The sequence below is a fragment of the Thamnophis sirtalis genome, unplaced genomic scaffold, assembly GCF_051295495.1.
Source record: "Thamnophis sirtalis isolate CommonGarterSnake01/CBP01778 unplaced genomic scaffold, rThaSir2_p1.2 scaffold_7, whole genome shotgun sequence".
Taxonomy (NCBI): domain Eukaryota; kingdom Metazoa; phylum Chordata; class Lepidosauria; order Squamata; family Natricidae; genus Thamnophis; species Thamnophis sirtalis.
This window is the reverse complement of record NW_028261387.1, coordinates 78,426,564-78,452,846: the sequence shown is the minus strand read 5'-3', so window position 1 is coordinate 78,452,846 and position 26,283 is coordinate 78,426,564. Positions and strand designations below refer to the sequence as shown.

Here is a 26,283-nt window from a genome sequence, read left to right as displayed (position 1 = left end):
TCTCCCGAGCCGGCCAAAACGCTCTGTTAGCGACGGAGGAGGGTCTTTCCGTACCCGATTCCCTATAAATGCTGTATACGGGGCAGCGCCTTCCTTCTCCTGCCGCCTTCCCCTCGCCCGAGCCGGATTCCGCGGATCGTTTTCCCCACCTTTCTCTCTCCCCCCCCCCCCCTCTGTTGTAAACACCCGTTTCGATACCGCCTCAGTAACCGCCGTGTTTCCCTCGCGTTGGGGAAGAGCCCAGTCGTCTTAGCAGGAGAAATAAACCGGGGAAAAGGGTGGCGAGGGACCTGGGCCAGAACGGGCGGTGGGAGGGAAGGCTGGACAGCAGGAACTGACAGGTTGATTCTGACGCCATTTGTAGGTGGCACGCCCAGGCAGAAGCTGCCATTCCAGTCTCAAGAACCTGGATGAGGAAAGGAAGGGAGAGAAAGAGGCGGCTCTAGCCGGCAGTGGCTCTTATCTAGTGCCAAGCTGGGAAGGAAGAAAAAAAAAGGAAGGAAGTATCTCTTTGTAGATAGTGTCTCTACAACCAGGAGGAAACAATAGGGGCCTACACCAAATATGAATCTGGGAGTGGCTCAACCCCCTTTTCATTATTAGGCAGCTCAGCATGTAAACTTTGGGCTGGTATTCTTTGGCATAAGTCTAATGCAGGGATCGCAACCCTAAAACACTCAAAGAGCCATTTGGATCTGTCTCCCACAGAAAAGAAAACACCGGGAGCCACACAAACCCCTTTTGACATCTAAAATGAAGATAGCATTGCATATATTATTATTATTATTATCAACCTTTATGCTATGTATTAAAAAAAGCTATAGTGTGTTGCATTTATGAAATCAATGAAGTGCTACAGAGAAAACAAATTTTTATTTCTGCATGCAACAAAAACATTTTGAACGCCGGGAAAAAAAAAGATGGGTCGAAAACCTCAATAAATAGCGTGCTGGTGGATATCGCACATTGGCAGTTGTGACGCATATTTTGAGCGACGGAGCCGCAGCAGAGGAATGAAAGACCCACATGCGGCTCCAGAGCCACAGGTTGCAGACCCCTGGTCTACTGCATCTTCTAGAATAATCCTGCCAGAGGTATCCGCATTAGGCTAAACTTGTTCCATCTGAGCAATTAAAATGCTTTTTCTCCACCTCCCAGAAATGACTTCCTTAATGGCTGATTTATGGAAGGCTTATTGTATAACATTATACCTGTCCATCTGGAACATCTGACCTAGAGTTGTTGTTTTTAACCTGGGCTACTGGATATTTTCTGCCTTTAAAATTCCTTTGGAAGCTGTCAAATGAAATAGCATATTCCTTTCCTAGTCGATTTCTTTGTGTAGCAGTCAAGTCATCATAGCGTTGGGCTTCAAGAATAATTTATACTTCCTAGGAGAGGCCTCTTTTGTTTCTAAGTCAATGTGTACCATTTGTTGTCAGGCACATTTTATAAGCCCATATTTGCATTGTGAGGAAAAGAAGAGGCATGGAGGGTGAAATGTAAAACAGAAGAATGTTGAATGACGCCTACAAATGCAATCTATAAACGTTAGAACACCAGGTTTCGTGTGCATAAAAATGTCTGTTTCATTTATTAATTATTCTGCTTTGGGGGGCAGGAAGTACTTAAAACCAAGTAACGACTTCTTGTATGGAATTAAAAGATATAGAATGGAATGGAATGAAGTGGAATGGAATAGAATAGAATTATTTATTGACCAAGTGTGATTGGATGCACAAGGAATTTGTCTTTGGTACACATGCTTTCAGTGTACATACTCTGTTTCCCTGAAAATAAGACCTCTCTGCATAATAAGCCCAATCTGGCTTTTCAGCGCATGGGCTAAAATAAGCCCTCCCTCAAAAATATTGTAACACAGCAGCAGTCATAAGGTGGCCATGGTCGCTGCCTCCTACATCTCAAAAATAATAAGACCTCCCCGAAAATAAGGCCAAGTGCTTATTTCGGGGGTCAAAAGAAAATAAGACCCCGGGGAAATATGGTAAAAAGACCAGATACATTTGTCAAGAATCATAAGGTTAATGATAGTCATAGGGTAAAAATAAGCAATCAGGAAACAATCAATATCAATATAAATTGTAAGGATGCAAGCAACAAAGTTACAGTGAGTCATAAGTGGGAGGAGATGGGTGATGAACAATGAGAATATTAATAGTAATGCAGACTTAGTGAATAGTTTGACAGTATTGCGGGAATTATTTGTTTAGCAGAGGGATGGCGTTCTGGAAAAAATGTTCTTGTGTCTAGTTGTCTTGGTGTGCAGTGCTCATTTTGAGGGTATGAGTTGAAACAATTTATGTCTAGGATGCGAAGGTTATAAATCATTCACAGTAAACAGGTGTGTCATATATGTTCAAATATATAGGACTGTGTTACATAAATGCAATATTTACTTTGATTTATGAGATGAACGTTTATGAGATGAAAGTTCTAAGCCATTCAATTATTGCACAAAAAAGTCAGCGACAAGATTTGATCCAAAAAGCAAAGGGCAAATCTGTGCAAAAGGTAAGGTCCCTTTCAAATCAAGCTCAACTGATAGTGGGTATTTTATCATCTCTCTGTGTTTTTTTTGGCTGGCTTACAAAAGTAGTTTGGCAGTTCCTATTACCAGTATGTATAAATGAAGTAGAAATGGGAAAAGATATGGCTGCTCCATTTGTGCTTCATTGTGCTCTGAAACCCCTTTTGGAGATAAAGTTCAAAGCATTGTACAATTAGAAATTCATGCATTCTTGTTTTATTAGGTTTTGGAGAGGTGTGGATAAACTTTATATATTATTAAAACCTACCTCTGCCCAACTTCAAATAACCATTATTGAAATGAGGGTGAGAAATGTAGGGTGACCAATACAAAAAATATGTAATTTAATTTAAAGAATAATTGTGGGAGAAATGATTACCCTCTCCATTCAGAAACAGAAGAGTCATTTGCTACATATATACCATACATGGACAGTGTATCAGAGGTGGGTTCCTACCTTGTTCAGCCTGGCTTGACCCAGGCTGGCTCCACTCCCAAACAGGTTCCCTGATCACCACCGTCACCATCCTTTTTTTGAGTTCTCCGCATACACAGAATAATTTCCATTGAACTGTGCATGCATGCACAGTGCACATCCAGTGTGCGTGCACACATGAGCCACATGCACAAGCGAACCGGCAATAATGCTGGCTGAAACCCACCCCAGAAAGAAAGATCTTTATTACGGTCAAAGACCAGCAATATACATTTGTTTTTACACTATATTAAAAAATACTAACATTAAAATATAATTAAAAAGTATTAAGATTAAAAGTGGATAATAACATTATGGTCCAAAGATTGTTAAAGATATGTCCAGATAATTCGTACAAGATAGTACTATACTGTAGCCAATTTTTTTCTTATGGACATTGCAGCAGCACTGAACTTTGCCACTGCATACGTGGTAACCGGGTTAGTGTCCTGGAGGAGAAAGCCTAGATAAAAATTGTCTGCCCTCCCTGGCAATCTCTCTAATAAGGGGAGAATATATGCAGACCTACAAGCTCTGTATAGCTCGCAGTGTAATAGTACATGTGAATTATCTTCCACTTCTCCTTTACCACATATACAAACACGTTCGGCTACAGGTGTTCTCTTATACCTGCCCTGGAGGAGTGCTGAAGGAAGAACGTTAAATCTGGCTCTGAAGAAAGCTATTCTTTGTTTTGGAGAGATCAGGTCATTTAGATATCTTGCCGATTCTCACACACCAGGGACGTGCAGTCACTAGAGGCAGGGGAGGCGGGGCCTCACCAGTCTCCTGAGGGAAAGGAAGAATTTTAAATATTTTTTTTTTAAATAATTAAAGCTAGGGTAGTTGCTACCAGATTCAAAGTCACAGTGGCTTGGTGTCTGCTCTCAGTGTTAACTATGGGAGGAGGCCAGAGAACTCGGGGCCTCTTTTGCCTAAGGAATTGTTCGCCTTTTAAAAGTTAAGGAGGAGTTAAAAACCAAACACTTTCATATGCAAAAGAGGCACTGATTCTCCCGCCTCCTGATCGGGGAGCAGCGAATCATGCCTTATGAGCACGCTTACGTTGAGCACGCTTACGTTGGGCGGACAAGAGGAGGGTTGAGAGAGTTTCCACAGCTGGAAAAGATGGATCAGGCGGAGGGAGGGGGGATTCAAATTTATTGTAATTTAATTTGTAATTTGTAATTTAATAAAAAAAATAATTTTTTATTGTGAGGTTTGTGTGTGTGTTTTTTTTTCTTTCTTCACAGCGGTGGGGTCGGAGGAGGCAGGGGGGCGAGGCGGCGGAGCACGGAAGCGGCAGGGACGTTCTCGCCGCTGTGTTTCAACAGGCCAGGCGTCTCGCATTTATGTCCGCCATAAACGTGAGACACCTGGCCTGTTGGACACAGTGGTGGTGGGGGGAGGAATTGGCTGGGTGGGCTGGCTGGCTGGGGAGGGAAGACCCCTTTAAAGCCAGGCATCGAGTGGGGAGGAGGAGGAGGAGGAGAGCGGTGAGTCCAGGCAGGGAGCAGGTCGGGCGGGGGTGGGTGGGCTGGCTGCAGGCCGGGGCAGCAGGATTGTTCATCGGAGGCGGGGGGGCAAGGCGGTGGAGCGCGATGGCGGCGAGAAGCAACACCCCCGCCACTGTGTCCGACATGCGTCTCGTGTTTATGTCCGCCATAAATGCGAGACACCTGTAGGACACAGTGCCGGGGACGTTGCTTCTCGCCGCTGCTGCAGTCTTGCCTCACCAACGGTAACCGTCACTGCATGTCACTGCCACACACCCTGTTTGATTCTGTCCCTACTGTGGAGAGGCAACCTATTTAGTTCTTCTTGGAACTCCATGTCCCTCATTCTATTGATTACTACTTGCTTTGCTTGCTCAAAGCCTAGGGACATTAAGAATAATGGTGAGAGCCCATAAGAGCCCAGCTTGTGATCAATTGCTTGTTTCCAGGGGGAAGGGAAATTGTCAGTCAACACTAGTAGGGACAGTCCCTCTGGAAAGAAATGCATTTTAAGCCAATAAATGATCATCATCTTCCAGGCTCTTACTTGAATTTGAGGCATGCCTGTCTCAATTCTTAACTGGGCATTTGGAGTTCCATTGGGAGCAGCTAAGATGGCTTGTTTGAATGGTTTCTAACAAGTCTCTCTTTGAAAGGATTCCTGTTTGTGCCCCGTAAAGAATTTGTGCCAATGTTTTGGCCTCAAAAAGTCTTAAGGCAGCAGGTACTAACTGACCTCCACCTGTATATGTATGCACATCTATATAAATAATATAGCTGCTTTGATCTAAAAGAGGTAAGAAATACCACTACATCTGATAGTGGTCGGACTCCCATTCTTCTTGCTTCAGTTCTGATAGCTAATGATGAGGAGTGATCTGAGCTGTATTAGCAATGCCTAGAGGATCATCCATAAAATGGCTAGTAGATCAGATCACAGATGGTATTGATCAAGTTAAGTGAGGTAACATTTCAAATAGCAAGTAATATGGAGGGAACAATAGCTACTTCCTCTTGGCTAATATCCCTAAATTGCCCTGAGCTTTTTTGCTTTATTTCAGTAATTTTTCAATTCCCAGAATTCTATGATTGGCTATACCAACTGGGAAATTCTGGGAATTGAAGTTTACTCATCTGAAAATTACAAGGGTGGCAAATAGCACTCTACTCAATATTGATTATGTGCCATTACGTCAGTTTTGAGTCTTGGCAACCACTAGATATATTTTGTCCATCATGCTCTGACACTAACCTGGTCCTTCCAACAGTGAACTCCTCACTACTGTAACTAAGTCCATCTCCTTTGTTTGCTGGTCATCCTCTTCTCTTTCTACCTTCCTAGCATCAGAGTCTTCTCCACAGAGCTAAATCTTATGTAATTGTCTAGAATAGCATAAATTAGGCCTAGTCATTCCTAAACTCAGGCTCAAGGTTTACTTAACCTTTCGTCCTTCCAAGATGGGTAAAATGAGGGCCCAAATTGTTGAGGGAAATATGCTGAATCTGTAAACCGATTAGAGAGGGCTGTAAAGCATTGTAAAGCAGTATATAAGTCTAAGTGCTATTGCTATTACTGTTGTTTGATGATCCATTTCTTGATTTTCTTGTCTAACCACAATATTCCCATTCTACTGGAAAACTAAGTTCTAAATGCCATGTAGAATCCCTTGTGTCTCTGTCCCCCACTTCTACTTGTAGAAGCATCTCTTTCTCACATATGCTGTGGAGTAGTCAGAATTGAAATGATCCTCTAAGGTAGAAGAACTCATTCCTAGGATTAGATGAATGGGAGTTGATGCCATCTTTGTTCCAAGATGCGAAGTTTCTTGGGTTTTCCTTCAAAGGCTGACTCATAAACCATTTCAGTAGCACATACTTCAGTTTCCTGAATACCTAAAAGACTAAAGAGCACACTGAACAGCAGTAAACATATTATAGCTAGTAGCTGATCATAAGGATGGATATTTGGTTAGAGGTATGATAATACCCAGCATTAGAAAATAACATAGCTGAGTGAAGTGGATTAATCTGGTGATTCTGTTGACCATTGATGGGATTCAAACATTTTTACTAGTGGTTCTGTGGGCATGGCTTGGTGGGTGTGGCATGGTGTGGCGTGACTTGGTGGGCATGGCTTGGTGGGTATGGCAGGGGAAGGTTACTGCAAAATCTCCATTTCCACCAGATCAGCTGGGACTCGGGAGGCAGAGAATAGATGGGAGCAGGCCAGTTAGAGGTGGTATTTACCGGTTCTCCGAACTACTCAAAATTTCCGCTATCCTTTATCCAGAATTGCTGAAACCTACTTCTTCTGTTGACATGAAAAGCAAACCTCATGATTGTGAAATGTTTAGGCCAATTAGCACTCCATTGCTGCAGTTCTCTTTCTGATGATTATACAACTTCCACTGGTGTTTTCACAAACTCAGTTGTGTATTTTGCCTTGTGAGTAATGCTTGCAGTAATTATATTGATATAACCTTAGCTCCAATGCTGTTAGTTACAGGCTGGAGAGTCTGGTTGTTCCAGCTGGGTTACGAAAGTGATCTTTCCTGTAACCATAAAGAGCTGTTGAGAGCATAGAAGTGTAGCATTATTATTATTTTTTCTCAACTGTCTACCTTCCTGACCTCTGAAGGTTTTTTTTTGTGTGTGTGTGTGTGTGTATTAGCTAGTTGAATTTCAGAGGACCAGCTTAACTTTTCATTATTCCACTTTATTTCCAGTAGAGATGAAAACATCGGATTGGTAAGCACCATTAATTTGATATATTTTTGGTGAACTGAAAAAGTCTTCAAAGTAGGCAACCAAGCCAGTTATTATTTCTAAGACTTAGTAAAAAAAATAAATAAGGTTATTTAAATTACAAAGGGGCCATATCCTTTAGAGAAGGCGCCTTCACCTGTGTTTGAAGAATAGGAAAGGCTTCTTAAAAGGCAATACCTGTAGTGTCTGACCCATAAATATATAATTCCAAATTCCCGGTTATGGCTTGATCATTCCTCCTCCTTGCTCTAACAAGCAATCTCAAATATATTGATCCAGTCTAAAATGTTGGCCTGAGTCTGGATCGCCTAATATGTTTCTAATATATTCATCTTTATATATGTATAAATCTCTCTGTGTGTATGGGTGTGTGGGTGTGTTCCAGCATAACTCTGGAATGCCTTGAGCAATTTCAACCAAACTTGGTACACAATTGTCTGGAAACAAATACTGTGGGAGTAAGATACCTCTAACACCCCTTGGGGGGGGGGTGTTGTGTTATGATACAGCCTGTTGTGCCTTCAAATGGCTTCTACTGTACAACGGAGTTGCCATGGTAATGGCTTCACAGTACTCCACAAGGGGGCTCCCTCTGGTAAGGGAGAAAATCCAATATTAGAAATTACGTTTGGTCCAGATATTTTCCCCCTTTAAATAAATACTCGGACAATGCTAGGTTATCAGCTAGTTTATTATAAATTGCTAAATCCTTGTCATTTTTAGAACTGAGAAAGAACAGGAAAGTGTATCATTTTCATTTTAAAAAAATTGTCAGCAGTTACGCTAGCATTACTTATCATGTTTTGATAGTATCAGTTCAGATTGATATGCTAATTGTCCTATTTATGGTAACCTTTTTTATATGGTTTGTCACACAGTCAGCCAAATTTTCAGTCTGGGTTTGGTAGTTTTGTCTGCCGATGAGTTCTTCCCAAGGACCTGAGCTAAGCAGATGTAGATGCTTGATGGCGTTACAGATATTTAGCACCGTTTGTGTTGCAGGATGTAAGATATTCCAAGCTGCCTTATATCATCTTATACATGAGATAGGGGGCTGTTTCAGAAGACAACACTGAACCCTCACTAGTCCCCAGTAGGAAAATGAGATTAGTCTGACCCAACTCAAAATGATGGTATTTAAAGTCTTAAAGGGGTTGAGGTCAGATTACTTGAAGGATTATTTCCTGCCTAGACTTCAAGATCATCTTTGATAGTTACTAAAAGCAAGAGCTTTTCAGTGATGAAACATGTTTTGCTAATTTTTAGGCATAATTCAATGCCTTTTAACTGTTTTCAGTGTTGTGGTTTTAATATAATATGTAATGTAATATATGTTTGGTTCTTTGGTGTTCTGATTTACATGCTTGAAGCTGTCCTGATTATTTTACTTTACTTGAAAGTTTTAATGATAAGTTCATTTTATATCTTTAAATAAATTCTGTAGTTTTATTGTTTCTTTTATAGATATCATTGTCTATCAATACTACAATACTTGATCTTAGCCAAAAACAGAAAAACTATGCCATTTATTGTTTATAGGCAATGTGAAAATGTTGGAAGTAACTCTATAAATTGGAATAGGAAGGCATTTTCCCTCAAAAATCAAGATATGAATATTTAAATATATAATTTTCTCATACTTTATAAACACGATATGCAAATGATACATTGTGAATTCCAGTCCTGGCTCTGCCTATCAAGGCACTATCATTGAGCCAAGTGATTTGCTTCTGCCTTTAAATCTATGGGATTACACTCTTAATTGATTAATCAACATCTTCATTGACTAACTGCCATATGTGATTGGTTAAAGATGCAATTTGTGGGTGTAATCCTTGGATACACTTTAAAAAGTGCGACTCAGTAGAATAGACCTACGCTGCAGTTGTCCTCAATTTCAGATTAATTTCAGATTAAAATAAAGTTTTTGTTAAATCAGGTCCAACTCTTGGTGATATTATGGACGTGTCCAGATAGTACTGACAGCAATATTGAAATGGTTCACTCTTGCTTTCTGAGATACTTTTTTCAGTTTCCTAGTTGAATTTACATCGTAAGATAATTTTGCATCCTAACGATCTTATATTTGAATGATTAGGAAATAATCCTAATCATTGGAACACCAAGAATTGGGAAAAATAATAGAAAGATGGACTACTGTTCTCAAAATACTCAATGAAAAACATCTATTTCTTATTAAAACAAAACACAAAGCAAAGAGGGAACATTTTCAGTAATCTTTCGGGGGGTGGGGACAATCTTCTTCATCAATATATTCCTATAATAATATTTGTTCAATGTAGAATTTTCAAGAATGGTTAGGGAAACCTGTGGAATAACAATTCCTTATCTTTCTTCAGTCTTTGATTTATTTACATAATGAAATGAATAGGACTCTTTAAAAGGACTTTCAGAGAACCTTAAAAAGCTCAATACAATTTGACTGAAAGCTTTATATTCTTTTGCTTCATCCAAAATAATTGAAACAGTAGGGAGTCTCCTGATGCTTGGATAGAAATTTTCATTTCCTAGAGATATACATGTAAATGTTACTAAGCCAAACAGGTGTGCCTTAGTACTGGTTGAATAAAATTAGGATTATGTGAGAGTAAGGAATTGTATTAATTTGTACATGTTTATGGTGATTGTATATAATTTTCTTTCCTTTGTAGTCTGATGGAGTCCTTTGCTGAGCCCTTTTCTCCCAGCTATGATACATGAGGTCTTGTGCAGAATTTGTGTTAAAAATTAAAGATTTTTCATGAAGCTGAGTGAAATGTTTGAGCATCTTGGATGAAATCCATTTAGCACATTTCATTTACAACCTTGAAGCTTGTTATGGAGTTAATTTAATTTAATTTTGTGAGACTTCAAAGAAAACATGGCTTTGGGATGGTGATACTAAGCCCTATTTTTTTTTTTGTAGCCCCTAGGAATTAGGTTCATGTTGACGGTAGTTTCTTATGGAAAATTTACTTTAGCCAAGGGAAGTGTTACACAAATAGTGTCTCTGCAAAGAGCTCCCTTTCGGTTTCTAATTATCCAGGGAAGATAAGTTGATGGAGACGGTAGTGTCTGCCCTTTGAGATAATCCAATGGACAATGCATGGGTTCCAGGAATGGTACTTTATTATTGTAGGGTATAATAAAATATTGAAAGCCTGCTAGAGGTTCTCCCTGCCCTCTTTTATATCAAAGAGACTCAGGCAGGGTTGTTTTGCCTTCTCCTATCCCAGCATTGAGATGTCTTTTAATTTGTCTTAACTGTTCCTGCCTATATTTTTCATGTCTTTCATCTCATGTCTTCATTCCTATATATAAGGTAGGATTATTTATCATTCTCCATCAAGCTAATTGAGAGTGATGGCAGTTTAACTGGAGATGGCACCCTCTACCACGATGGAAGCTCTGTTGACAAGGCATAGTAGAGGTAACACATCCCTGCTCATGTTCCTTGATCGCTCAACAAGTTTTGATGCTATCAACCATGGCACCTGTTGGTTATCTCTTGGTACACTAGACTGGAACAAATTAAACAGACACAGAATCCAGCAGGAAAGGTGGATAAGGTCATTTTATTATAGAAACGTAAGAGGTCCTTATGAAAAAAAAAAACCCTCCAGTGATTGCTGCTTATTAAATTCAAGCTCTATTTGCAACTTTGCAACTTTAATAAGATTTGTATGCCGCCCACCCTCAAGGGACTCTGGGCGGCTCACAACAAAAGTAAAAACATAAAAATATTAAAAATACAATTATTTAAAAATAAGATATCATCCATTCAATCAAGTGGGGCTGGATATTAATCAATAGCCCCATGCCTGCCAGAACAGCCAGGTCTTGGTCGCTTTACGGAAGGCCGGGAGAGTGATAAGGGTCCGGATCTCTGCGGGTAGCTCGTTCCACAAGGCTGGCGCAGCTACAGAGAAGGCCCTCCCTCGGGGAGCCGCCAGCCGGCATTGTCCGATCCGGTATTTATGAATCACAGTTCAAATTTCTTATGTCACACTCTCCCGCTTACATAAAAGTTTAAATATTATTAGCTTTTGGGCAGGAATACAGTCTCCATCCGTTCCTTATTTTTGTAAGGTTGTTACAAATGATTGTTTACCTCGACAATATGAAAAGCATCTTTCACAGTGACCTCCCAGACCAATTTAGGGGATTGGGAGCTGGGAGAATGGTTCTGATCCTAAAACATATGAAGAACAGTTGCAGGAATTAGGTATATCTAGTCTAGTGAAAAGAAATAGGGGTGACATGATAGCGCTGTTCCAATATTTGAGAGGTTGCCACAGAGAAAAGGGAGTCACCCTATTTTCCAAAGGACCAGAAAACAACAAGCAATGGATGGAAAGTGAACAAAGAGAGAAGCAATCTAGAGCGAAGGAGAAATGTTCTGACAGTAAGAACAATGAACCAGTAGAACAGCTTGCCTTCAGAAGTTGGGGCTCCAATAGTGAAGGGTTTTAAGAACAGACTGGATAGCCACTTGTCTGGAATGGTATAGAATTGATACGCTGCTTGAGCAGGGGATTGGACTAAAAGACCTCCAAGGTCCCTCTCAACTCAGTTGTTCTGTTATTCTGTTTCAAAGAGTAGCATTGGGAAATAATTCTCCATCCTATAACCACTGTTCTGCGAGATGATACCAGTCCTATTTTATCCTCCATGCTTGAGAGAATATTAGGAACTGCAGGGATGAATGTTACCATAATGTGGACGTTACTCTGGTTTTCTGTATCTTTTTGGGAACCTCTGACCTAGTTGCTGTTATGTAAAATTATTGATCCCCTGCTTAGATTATTGTAATGCTTGTATCATTGTAGATTGCATGACACTAGAGCCTTCCTGTGCATTTTGGTTGGCACTTTGCTAAGGCTTTTAGTGTGGTTAACGAAATAGTATGAATTGTTCTCTGCACAGTATGTGAGATGCTGCTGCTCAGGAAATGCTCATCCTAACTGAGGTGCAATTCGTTCTGGCTAATATCCATTTCACTTCGGAGTTGATAACGTTTTACTTTATTCTGCTTCTGTCCTGAATGCATTTTTAATTGCACAAATAATTTCAGCACCCTCTGTGCAAAATTGCATTTATTTATTTTTTGTATTCAGAGATGGAATGTACATGAAAAGTATGGGAGAAAAAAACCCACAACTCTGTAAAAGGAAACTGGTAGCTTTACTAGAAGTAAAGCAAACAATCCAATCTGGCAGATTGAATGAAAAAGTCAAGTGTGTGTATGTGCAAATTGGGCAGATTTTGTATGCAACCCAAGAAGGATCCATGATAAACTCCCTTATGCCATAGCCGGATCTAGCCAGCCATATTTCATCAGTGCAATGATAAGCTCACAGAGGGACACATGATACGTGCCCTACCCCGACCCCTATATTCCCTCAAAAAAGCCATTATATTCCCCTGATGATTGAGAGTTAAGAAAAGCAGAAAGGTTCTTGTCTAGAAAAGTGATGAGCTTGCCTTTTTAAAACTGAGGATGGACAGAGAAACCGTGGTGGAAGCTTTATCTTGATTTCAGCTTTGACTGAGCAAAGGATTGAATTTCCTCTAGTTCAGTAGCCTTAAACGTCTGCTTTCCCCTCCAGAATTCTGTTTCCAAAATTGAGTAATTTGGCAATTCAGACTACTGAATACAATCCATTTCAAACCTGTGCAACTTTTGTAGGTCTACTGTACACGCATCACACTGTTTCCTTTCAGAATATCCAGAGTTGTACTGAGTGGAAAAAAGGAATAACTATAATAAACAAACGAACACCAAAAAAACCTAATGTGTGAAATAAAGAAGGCATGGGATAAGTAAAAGAGAAGAAATTATAGCCAAGGCCATTATATAGCTCTCTATTTCTTATAAACCAGTCCTTGACCCATGTCCATATACTAATTTTAAATATCTGCTTTTTCTTCAAATGTCTTTCTTCTTTTTGAGAACGTCATCATCTTCATATAGCCACAACGTTCTTAATCTTCTCCTTCCTCTGCACCAATTCACTGCATTTTCATATAGGTTTTTATTTTATTTTACCAATCCATCTCGATAGAGTTCTTTTATAATATTCACTCACTTACGTATTCACATTCATTTAACACCCATTTTTTCTTGCTAAATCCTATCTCTTATTTAATAACATGTTAATTCTCACTTTTATTCAACTCATGTTTTTTTTCTGACATATCCAAACCTCACTTCCATATAACAAAGTTAACTGAAGCATACACTTATACACAGCCATTTTCACTTCTTTCAACAAATGTAATTACCCTGATATATCATCTCTCTCTCTCTGTCAGCATATGAACATCTTAAAATTTTCCATCTTAGTAAACATTCCATCAAGATATGGACTTGACTTGCTTTTTTTTTTAAAACTATTTCAGTATAATTTTTAATCATTTTCTCCATTTTGTCTGATTTAAACAAAACTACATGGAACAGCTGGTTTATACCTATTAATACTTGCAATTAGAATATTGCAATTTCTTGCAGCTTTGGGACCATTGTTAGATTTTCTACAGGATAAGGAGAAAAATGAAGTTTTGATTTTGGGATTTGAGGATTAGATCCGATTTGACTAGATAAAGATTGTGTAATGTCAAATATATGACTATGATTTATTTAGTTATAGGGTTTTTTGTATACGTTAGATTACACTGATTGAGAATATTTGAACATTGGGTTTTGAAATGCACTAGTTATTAATATTTTAAAAGTTTTTTGATATTCATATTATTAAATTTAGAGGTTTTATAATTTTCTCTGCACTGAAAATAGTCACAGGTCACTTTTTGCATATGTTTTATCATGTTTTTGTGTTTGGGTGTGTTACTTTTTAACTTTTCGCTTTTATCCCCTCTCCCTTTTCCCCTTTATGTTACTTTGTATTTTATTGTTTCTTTGAAACATAATAAAGCTAACAGGAAAAACCTGTTATCTCTAATTTCTTTGTGCTAAAGCTCTTATAACAGACATATCAGGCTAGTTAAAGATGACTTGTTGGCAGTAGATGACAATGGCAACTAGTTTCTTAGAAGGCTGTTGTTTACTGGCATATCCTAAAATCTTCAAGGCAGATAACAGTAATAGCAAATAGCCTTAGATGTATTGTTTGTATCAAAGATGAGACATCTTTTAGGCCTAAGGGGAAGTGCATTTTTGTGTATTTTCAGCAGTTGCAAGCTGCATTATAAGTTTTGAAGCCTGGCATATAAATATTTAAAATACATTATTAACACACTGCTGTTTTTAAGAATGCTAAGCTCATTTGAAAGCTAAAAGACTACCTCCTTTTTTTGTAATGTTCAATTTGTCCAACAACAAATGTTTCCTGGGAGAACAAGAAGCAAGGGTAAAAAGTAAAAACACAAAATCAACTATATGATAGCCTTTTAAGTATTTGAAGAGAGCTTTCATGTTGCTTTTTATCCTCTTGAGGTTAAACATAATTCAATGCCTTCTATTTGTCCTTGTTTCTTCTATGATGCTGAGTTAACATCTTTCAATCCAGAGTTAGTAGAGCTGCCAATCTTGGGCAAGATGTGGTGGAGACTTTCTTATATGTAAGGTACCGTGGTGACAGGTTTCTCATACTCACCTCAAAAAAAGTAATTGCTGCAATAGAAAAGTAGAAGACATACAGTAAGTGTCTGGTACATGCCATGATGGTATTTTAATATCATGACATCATCATGCAAATGATGCAAATTACATATGTCATTTTGAAGTTTGTTTGTTTGTTTGATTATATTCTGCCTTTATATATTACATCATATTTATTATTATTATTTTATATTATATACAGACTGTATGTATGTATGTATATATGCACCATATTTTTCGGAGTATAAGACGCACCGGAGTATAAGGCGCAGCAAGGTTTTGAAGAGGAAAATTTTTTAAAAAGTTTTTGCACTCTGCAAACCTCCCAAAAACGGCCCATTTTTTGTAAAAACGGGCCCATTTCACACACACACCCAAGGCATGAATAGCCTTTAGGGAGCTTGCAAAGTGCTCCTGGGGGGGCAAAAATGAGCAAAAATGGCCCATTTTTCGCAAAAACAGGCCCATTTTTCATAAAAAAGGGGGGCATGGATAGTATTTAAGAAGCTTATAGAATGCTCCTGGAGGCTGGCGGGGGAGTAACATTGAGCAAAAAACAGCCCATTTTTTTTACTCATTTCTGCCCTCCCCAGCCCCCAGGAGCTCTCTAAAAGCTTCCTACATGCTATGCATGGCCATTTTGGTGAAGGGGCGGGGCTTCAGGAGGCAAAAAAATGCTGTAGTGTATAAGATGTGCCCAGATTTTCAGCTTCTTTTTTGAGGGAAAAAGGTGCATCTTGTACTCCGAAAAATATGGTATGTTCCAGCATAACTCTGGAGTGCCTCAAGCAATTTCAACCAAACTTGGTACACAGGTGACTTACCCTTTAGAAACAAATACTATGCGGGTAAGACATAAATAACACCACTTGGGGAGGGTGTTCTGTTAAGATGCAGCCTGCTCTGCCATAAAATGGCTTCTACTGTACAGCACAGTGCAGTTGCCATGGTAACAGCTTCACAGTACTCCACAAGGGGGCTCTCTCTGGTAAGGGGGAAAATCCAACATTAGAAATTATGTTTTGTCTGGACATTTTCCCCCTATAAATAAATACCCAGGCAACACCAGGATATTTGGCTAGTTATTTTTACATGTAACTCAAGGCAGAAAACATACAGTACTTAGTATTCCTTCCTCTTCCTGTTTTCTCTACAACAGCAACAATTCTCTGAGGTGGGGTGGGCAAAGAGAGGGTGACAGATACAAAGTCACCCAGCTGGTTTTCACACCTAAGGTGGGGCTAGAACTCACTTTCCCTTCCTATACACACACATTAGAGGAGCAAGCTGCATGTGTGTCCTGATATCATTAAGCAATGACATGGCTTATATATGGGCAATAGACATTATCTCGCCATTTTGTAATCTGTGCGATGACATCATGACTCGGTGACATCTTGTTTACAGTGTGTCATTGTGACATTTTACCAATCCTATTTATCCCTGCTAATGTTCTACAAATGTTTTTGCTGTTAAAGCTGTAGGAACATACTGTTGTCAATATCAATCTTTCTGTGGTTTATTTCACTTGTAAGGAATAGAAAACAATTAATCTTCAATTAGAGAAGATAAATCAACCCTCCATCAATGATTTTTTAAAAGACAATATGAAAAATAATTAACAGTATATAGAAAGGCATAAAAAAATCTTTTCCCTGAAGAAAAGGGTATCAGACATTTTTAAACAGACTCGTCTTTTGTAAAATGTTTATTAAAACTTGATTCATAGCTGTTGGAAATATTTAAACACCTGTTCATCATTTTTGGCTCTGATCTCCAGATCTTATCTACTGTTCTGCTGCATTTCTTCATTTTCCTGAGAATTATGTAAGGAATCGCTTCTCTGTCTGTGCATATGAAAGTGGCTGTGTTTGAATAATCAAATTCTGGTTTAATAAACCAAAATGAGCATTAGCACTCTGACCTATTTAAGGTCTTATCACTTTTTTCATTCCTGCAAGAGGTAAAATAAATCAGGAAGCTGCCTGGAAGCATGATCTTTATCATCTAAGATGCAGAAGTCAACTTTAAAACAAGGCAGTATGCCAAGCAGTCCCAACCTAGTTATTAACAGGAAGCTGTGGTAAACATCAACTTACTTTCTTCCCGCTCAAAGAGGTGCATGAAAGTAATGCATATTACTTAGAGGTGCATGAAGGCAATGAATATTATGACTTGCTAAATTAATACTTGATTATCTGAACAGCTCCCTCATCAAGGGTTGCAGGAGAGTTATTTTTAAATTACCATATAATGATAAGTAAGCAAGCCTGGGAATAAGGGCTGAACCAGAGGTGGTATTCAGCACGTTCTCATCAGTTCTGGAGAACCAGTAGCAGAAATTTTGAGTAGTTCGGAGAACCAGTAAATACCACCTCTGACTGGCCCCACCCCCATCTATTCTCTGCCTCCTGAGTCCCAGCTGATCGGGAGGGAATGGGGATTTGCAGTAACCTTCCCCTGGAGTGGGGAGGGAATAGAGATTTTACATTACCCATCTCCTGCCATGCCCACCAAGCCATGCCTAAAGAACAGTAGTAAAAAAATTTGAATCCCACCACTGGGCTGAACAATTGGTGAAAACAAGTAGACAGTTTTTGTCAATCCTAACCCTCACACACAAGAAATGATGTGGCTCAGGCTCCCCCACCCCACTCACACACACAAAAATCAGTGTAGCATGATTTGGTTTAGGATTAAGTGTAGGTAATACACTTGTATATGAATGCACCAGAGGGTATAAGCTATTCAATGGACAGTAGTAATTTGTTCTCTGTTCTGACTCCCCTCGTCCTACACCAAAGCACTCTGAGACCATGATACTGCAAAGATTAATTAACACACAGATAGGAGCTTGGCAGCAAGCCAGCACAGTCCAGACGTCGCCAGCAATCCAGCACAGTCCAGGCCTTGGCAGCAAGCCAGCACAGACTAACCTTGGCAGCAATCCAGCCTGCCAAGCTAGCCATGAGAGTTCTCCAACTTTAATGAATACGTTGACTCCTGCAAAGGGCGTGTACCCAATCATTCCTTTTATAGTATTGAGAGGAGCCTAATTACCACCAGCTGAGTGAAATTATCTCCTGTAACTGTGTAACTGCTCCTTACACCTATTAGCTCTTCGTTGCCGAGCATCCAGGAACAACTCCCTTATCTCCTTCCCACTGCTCCAAGGCTCAGGTGCCTCCTGGTGGCCAACCAGCCTCTCTGCGCCCTGCTCAGACTCGGCACCCTGTCCAGGGTCTTCCACCTCCTCCATAGCCGACTCATAGGGCCCCTCGCTGTCGGAGTCTGGTGACAGCTCCAACGGCTCCTACTCGGCCACAACAGTTGTCCATGTTAGTTTTATTCCAGTTATCCATGTGGTAGCTCACTAGGCAACATTTATTATCTTCCATTGAGATGCGGAGATCAAAATTGTTTCATAAGCATTATTTTTCTAAAAGATTGTGGTGGCTTATTTGCTATTGGAACCACTGTGCATGGTGGAAAGGCTGAGCTTCTTCTTCTCCAGCAAGTTCTTATTTTATCCTGCTAACCTGGTTATGTCATTGTGCCAATGTCAGATTCCATAATATCACCAAATACTCTAATCTAAGACCAGAGGGGGCGGCGGGAAATCAGGTTTTTAGGGCTTGCTTGAAGATGGGTAGTGTTGTTAAAGCCATCTGAATCTCTGAGGAAATGCTATTCTAATAGACAGGCACTGCTCGATGTTGGCTTGGGCACCAATATGCCAGAAAGGTACAGATTAGTTGTTCTTTAAACTTGTACTATTGGTTTAATGCTTTTTTCCTTTGATACACATAGTGCACCATTCCAGCAATAATGGAAATGTCATTAAATTTAAGTCGTATTGGCAGGAATCTGAAGGCAGATTATTCTTCATGGTTCAACTTCTATTATTACATGTATGATGTTAAAAGAACACAGTTGAGCAAGAATTAATTGCTACTCTGTAATTGTGCATTCAGCGTTTTCTGTCCGTGGTGAACACTGAGGGTTATTTGGGATAAATTTCTCTGATTTTTTCCTTATTTGAAGAGTTGGGTCTTATGCTGGCCTCCAAATCTTTTTGGAAGTCTAAATCCCACATGCCTTTGATAGGGGCTGTTGGGAATTGAAATCTGGGATTATATAATATTTGGGGAGTGCTAGCTAGTATTTTAGAAGAAAAAAATAAAAAAATCAGTCTTGATAAAGTTAGAGTAGTGGGATGAAAAAAAAGATTTATTGAGTGGCCAATAAATTTTATAAATAAAAAAGAAGAAATGAAGGAAGGAAAAAGAGAGAGAGAGAGGAAGAAAGAAAAAGAAAGAAAGAAAGAAAGAAAGAAAGAAAGAAAGAAAGAAAGAAGAAAGAAAGAAAGAAAGAAAGAAAGAAAGAAAGAAAGAAAGAAAGAAAGAAAAGATTTTAGGATTGTAGCTGGTGAGATGGGAAAGCTAGAGAAAAATATTTATAAACAGATATTGGAGTAGCAATAGCAATAGCAATAGCAATAGCAGTTAGACATATACCGCTTCATAGGGCTTTCAGCCCTCTCTAAGCGGTTTATAGAGTCAGCATATTGCCCCCAACAACAATCCGGGTCCTCATTTTACCCACCTCGGAAGGATGGAAGGATGAGTCAACCCTGAGCCGGTGAGATTTGAACCGCCGAACTGCTGAACTGCAGTCAGCTGAAGTAGCCTGCAGTGCTGCATTTAACCACTGCGCCACCTCGGCTCATATCTCAAGATGAGGAAGACAATGGCCAAGTATTCATTGACATCAGAGGTGGTTGCTAATATTTTTACTACCAGTTCAGGCACACTCCTGCATGCGCTCGTGCGCTTGTGCAACACTTCTGCACATGCACAGAAGCGTCCGGGTGGGTGGGCGGAGCCTCCCGATACCACTACTACCGGTTCGGCTGATCCGGGCCGAACCAACAGCAACCCACCTCTGATTGACATGGATAAGCAAGAGCAGAAGGCCTAGAATTTAAAACTGGAAGTAAAGACCTATATCAAGATTTTGTCTCCTATATATATACTTTTGGCAATATAGTGTAGGAGGCAGATCTGCTTATTCACAGACATAGTATATAGTCTTTCTTCTTGTCTGCATAAAGAAACTACTCTAAGAGTGACCTCTTTATAAGACTTCTGTCAATAAGCAGGTTCCTGAATATGGGGTTAAGTGTTTCTAGAATTAAGATTTATTGTTGCAACAGGTACTGTGAAATGTTCCTATCCTTCCATCTACTGAACCTTCTCTCCGGTATCTCTTTCGGTCTTGTCATTGTCTTCTTTTTCCTCCTCCTTGTAAACACTTACTTGACAGTGCAAGCTCTCAGTGGTATTTAGTACACCTCTTCCACATCATTGTCTGGTGACAAGTTATACTGTGAAGGAGATGAATAGATTTAGGGAGCTCTTAGCAGGAGCCCAACCTCTTTGAACTGTGTTACTAATTATATTTAAAAATCTAAATTCCCGATGAGCTGAATTAGTTCCTCTGGGATCTTCTGGCAATTCTGACAAACTTTAGTCCTCCTTTAATGAATACAATTTGTAGGTATTTTAACAATAGAGTCATTTTTGCTAAGCACAGATGAAACAAAGAATGCATACAAACAGCACATTGAGTGTCAAAGTTTTATTCTAACATTATTGTTGACATTGATAGTCCATTATTTCCTAAAATGGAGAATGTAGATTAATGGAAAGGAGAAGGACAATGAACCAGTATTTGAATCTTATCATATAAACACTTTAAGTTCTCCCCAAAAAAGGTAGTATTAAGTATTGGAACCATCACACAAATGTCATGTTCAAGGACAGAATGTTCAAGGTTATGAAAATTGATACATTATCTGCGGTAGTGGCTGAATAACTTGCTATCAGGGGTGTTGTAATTCTTTCCTGTGTTGTAGATCCAGTTTTTAGGACTAAACAGCCAGTTTGGCATAGTGGTTAAGGCATCAGGATAGAAACCAGGAGACTGTGAGTTCTAGTTCCATTTTAGGCACAATGCCTGCTGGGTGAGTTTGGGATAGTCTCTGTCTGTCTGTCTCTCTGGAAATCTGGGGTAAAAGAATGGCCCTTCATGAGACTTGTGGCTCAGATGCACCAACACTAGAGATTCATTCCTATTCTAAAAGCAACATCCTTTTGCCATCCTTCCCCTTCTTCTTTCCTCTTTTATCATAGCCTGAGGCAGCTTTACACTTTTTTTTAAACTGAAAATTAAAATCTGCTAGCTTATCCCCTATATAAATATTACAACTGGGAACATGGAACAGGGAAACAGCAGTATTTAATCTCTTGCCTTTCGTTGACTATTTCCTGTTAAAATATTTAGTTTAGAAAGTATTGACCTTACATGGAAATCATGTTGGATTTGTTCTCAACAGGATGTCTGAAAATGACTCTTGTGTAAGTTAATCTTTCTGCTACTGGGTGAAATATTTCTTATTTAAACTAAGCTAACATTTCATAGCTTATTCCTTACAACCCGGTAGTTTTTTTTACTGCTGCTGCTTCTCTGGGGGAAAGGGGGAAACCTTTAGGTTTTTTTTTTATGAGATAAGATTTCTTTTACACTTATTTGCAAGAGGTGAAGTAGAAAGTAAGAAACGTGATATTTAATTTAAAAGCGAAAACAAGAACAAAACTAACTTGCTGGTTGATTGCCACTCCACAAGGAATTTCTTGTTCTGCAACTTGCCATTTCATGGGGCCAGAGGGGGGGGGGGGTTACAGTTGAAAGTGTTAAATAATTTCTTAAGGAGAAAGCATTTTTCTTTTAAGTATTAAGATATTTAAGTACTGAATTTAATACTGAGTAAATGTTAAAGGTTTAGACAGTGGTGGGCTTCAAGTAATTTAATAACCAGTATGCCGAGTGACTAGTTGGGTGGGCGTGGCTTGGGGATGTCATGTGACTGAGTGGGCATGGCCACTCAATGTCACTCACGACAAGGTAGGGCGGCGCAGGCGGCCTGAGGCTGCAGGGACAGGGCAATTTCCTACGTACCATTCCGAGTTCCTTTCCGCTCTTTTGGGGCTGAAAAAATAAAAGCCCATTTAAAGATCGGCTTTCCCAGCTGGCTGAAACTGTGACCTTACCTTCCTCCCACACCTGCGGGTAGAGGGGAAGGTGAGTCAAGAGTGAACCATCGCTGCTCGGTTCCCCCCCCCCCCCAGCTCACATCTCTCCCGCCTCCTGGATTCTCCACAGTAGCGGGGCCTCACCTGCCTGCCTGTGGTGGGCGACCAGGGAGCACGAGCCTATGTGGCCCGCATCATCCCTCACCCATCGGCCGACGCACTTTGGATGATCGCTGGCCATGCTGTGAGAATGGTGCAAGTCCCATGGGCTCTAACATAAAGCTGATGGCGGGGAAGGAAGATGCACTCTGGGCTTGCTGTGCTCAGTCAAAGCGCTGCCTGGGTGGTAGTAGTGGGGACATGGCAAGGCTTGGCAGCCTTTTGGGCCCTACTCTGGGCTGCTGCCTGCTCACCCTCTCATCCGTCTCTGGTCCCGCATCCAGCACATGACAAAGGGACACACATGCTGCTTCCAGGCCAGCTTGGCAGGTGGGTGGGTGAGCAGGCGGCTCTCGGGAGAGGCATTTTTTCTCAGGCTTCCCATCTGGGCCTAGCGGAAGCTGAAGTTTGTCTAGTTTGATGAAAAGAAGGACTAGGGGAGACATGATAGCAGTGTTCCCATATCTCAGGGACTGCCACAAAAAAGAGGGAGTCAAACTATTCTCCAAGGCACCTGAAGGCAGAACAAGAAGCAATGGGTGGAAACTAATCAAGGAGAAAAGCAATTTAGAACTAAGGAGAAATTTCCTGACAGTTAGAACAATTAATCAGTGGAACAACTTGCCTCCAGAAGTTGTGAATGCTCCAACACTGGAAGTCTTTAAGAAGATGTTGGATAGCCATTTGTCTGAAGTGGTATATAGCCTAAGCACGGGGGTTGGACTAGAAGACCTCCAAGGTTGCTTCCAACTCTGTTATTCTGTCATTTTGTTCTGTTATTCTTTGGTTGAAACTGATGGTTTTTATCAGTGGGATGTTCATCCAAAATTTTACCATGATTCTTTTTTTTAAAAAAAAATCTTTCATTGGTGGGGGAGAGCAAATTTCTCTTAAAAATAAAATTAAGCCTATTTTAAGCACTTACTTAAGTTTTTAATGCATTATCTGCCCTGCATTTTTAAAGAGTCTTTCAGGAAGAAAGAAGTCACTGAGTGAACTTCTGTCACCTTCTTCAAATATGTTTTTCAAATTCCAGTCTTAACTAGCTGCCCTGGGATTTCCCATCCAAGTACTAAACAAGTTTGACTGTTTGGCTTGAATTGAAATTCAGTGGAATTATTAAGAGGGAATTCCAAGGGCTGGCAAAATAGGGATGGTCTTAGAGATTGTAGTGTATTTGTGCCTCTTTAACACATTTGTCTGACATCTCAAGTACATCTGCAATTTTTTTTTGCTAAGAACAGTAGCTCCTGCCTAGGCAGGGGGTTGGACTAGAAGACCTCCAAGGTTCCTTCCAACTCTGCTATTGTATTATTGCATCACATATTTAAGCATAGAATGAGGAAGGCCGGCTCCAAATTGAACAAACAAAAAGTTGAAAGATTAAAAAGATAATGAATTTGACTTCCTGGTGGCCTCATGGATTCAGAATGATTGATTGATTGACAATAGAATGAAGTAAGTTTGGTATGCTTTCTTCCAGAGTATTTTTTTACATTTCTAATAAAGAACCATTAAGCAGTCATAACAAAGTGAAAAGTCATCACATTAGCTTCAAGGCATGCATATATTCCATTCTCACATACGTAATCAAATCTAAATAAACTGTATGACAGCTAAGTGTGTTGTTCCACTCCAGATTGTATGGTTTGTAAGTTGTAGTCTTTTGCTTACTTTGAATCTGGTGTCTAATGATTAATAACTTACCTAATTCCAATAGGCTTAGAGATCATAGTATTAAAGCTGCTTCCATGATTGTTTCCATGAACTAGATGGCCCGTGTATGATTGCTTAATCATGGTTACCAGTAAACCAGTAAACACAACAGTCTGGTTCATATGACATTAAACACAGGTTGGTTTTGCACAGTAAAAAGGGCTAAAATGTATTTGGCTAGTTGGTGTTTCAGGATGTTCTACAAACATTGTAGCACATTTCATTGAAGGAATCCATATTTTATTGTACTTTTCTTTCAAAAGTTCCATCAAGAACTGAACATTCTGGACTCAGTTATTTTGCTCAATTTTTAATGAAGAGGCATTTCAAAATCTCCCTTCAGGGTGTTTTAAACACTGAAAAGCAGATTAAATTTCATAAATAAAAATAGAACAAAAGGTTTCATAAATCTGATGCACTAGAAGTGAAGTGATCAATATGGTGAGGAATGCACTTGGGCTCCATCCTGAACAAATTCCATTGCTGTGGTTATTTGAGCCTCGAGGTTTGAGACATTTTCACCTTTGGTCCTGATGGGATTGCACTTCCCCATTTGAGACCAGTTCATATTTCTAGGGATCCTCCTGGACTCATAGGGGCTGCTTATAACACAGGTGACTGTTGTGGCCAGGAAAGCTTTTGCACAATTTGGTTTTGTGCAACAATTGAATCCCTTTCTGGACTTGGAAGCACTGTTCACAGTCACTCATACATTGATTCAGTATATTCGAGAACTTTTTTATTTTTCTTTAAAAAAAAAACACAAATAAGTCATCATTTGTCAATCATTAAGACATTGAAGTACAATTTTTTTTTTGTTGTGTATACCCCTCCCTCCCTCCACCCCCCCATCCCCCCTCCTCCTTCCCCCCCCCGACTTCCCAGAACCCGTACACGGTATGGATTTTTAACTAACACAGTCTAAAATCTATTGAGAAAAAAGAAATAAAGAAATTAATGACATTCTAGATTGAACTTAGCTTCTTCTTACTGAACTGACTTTTAACAGTTTAAATCATTTCTGATCTTAAGCATAGGCTAACTGGAATTTCTTAGTCCCGTATTTATTTTGTATATAGTCAATCCATTTTTTCCAGTCTCGTTTATATCTCTCATTTGAATAATCTTTGAGATATGCCGATATTTTAGCCATTTCAGCTAAGTTTGTTACTTTCAATGTCCATTCTTGGATTGTAGGCAAATCTTCCTTCTTCCAATATTGCGCCACCAACAATCTTGCTGCAGTTATCAGGTGCAAAATCAAATTGGTCTCTACCACTGTAAAATCAGTACATATACCTAGTAAAAATAACTGAGGAATAAACTTTATCCTTCTTTTAAAAACATTTTGCATGACCCACCATATTTTTATCCAAAATGCCTTAACCTTTTGGCAGGTCCACCATATATGATAATATGTAGCATCGAGAGAACCACACCTCCAACATTTAGGCTGTACATTCGGATACATAGAAGCCAACTTTTTAGGATCTAAATGCCATCTGTAGAACATCTTGTAAAAATTTTCTCTCAGATTTTGAGCTTGTGTAAATTTCACATTTCTTACCCAAATTCTTTCCCATGTATCCAACATTATTGGTTCCTCAATATTTTGAGCCCATTTTATCATACAATCTTTAACTAATTCTGTTTCCGAATCCATCTGTATTAATACATTATATATCCTCTTTATATGCATTAAGCTTTGATCTCTTATTTGTTTAAACAGATTATCCTCAACTTGAATAAAACCAATTTTTTGATCTATTTTCCACCTAGCCTGTAATTGCCCATACTGGAACCATGTTTGAACTACCTTCTCCTCTTTTAATACCTCTAAAGATTTTAATTGTAATACCCCCCTTTCCGAGGTAAGAAGCTGTCTGTAAGTAAATCTGTCCTGTTTTTGTGCTGTATTCATATTTTCAATTGCATGTCTAGGAATTGCCCACATGGGTATCTTGTCATTTAATTTATATTGGTATTTCTTCCAAACCCGCAGTAAAGCATTTCTTAAAATATGACTTTTAAAGTTCTTATCCAATTTTTTGTTGAATAACAGGTAAGCGTGCCAACCAAATACCAGATCGTGTCCCTCAATGTTCAATATTCTATCATTGGTTAAATGAATCCAATCACTAATTACAGATAATGCCACTGCATCATAGTATAGTTTTAAATTAGGTAGTTTCAGTCCTCCTCTCTCACGTACATCTTGCATTATTTTCATCTTTACCCTCGGCTTCTTTCCTGCCCACACAAATTTGTTGATACCCTTCTGCCATTCTAAAAGGTTCGCATCTTTTTTAAGTATAGGTAACATTTGGAAAAGAAATAAAAATTTTGGTAAAATGTTCATTTTCACTGCCGCTATCCTGCCCAGCAAAGATAAGTGCAATTTCTCCCAT

General features: G+C 39.4%; 1 protein-coding gene across 1 annotated transcript in view; it reads left to right on the top strand.

Annotated features, from left to right (window-relative positions):
* The window catches only part of ATP9A (ATPase phospholipid transporting 9A), a 111,126-nt gene that overhangs the window by 427 nt on the left and 84,416 nt on the right, over positions 1 to 26,283 (top strand). The window lies entirely within an intron of this gene.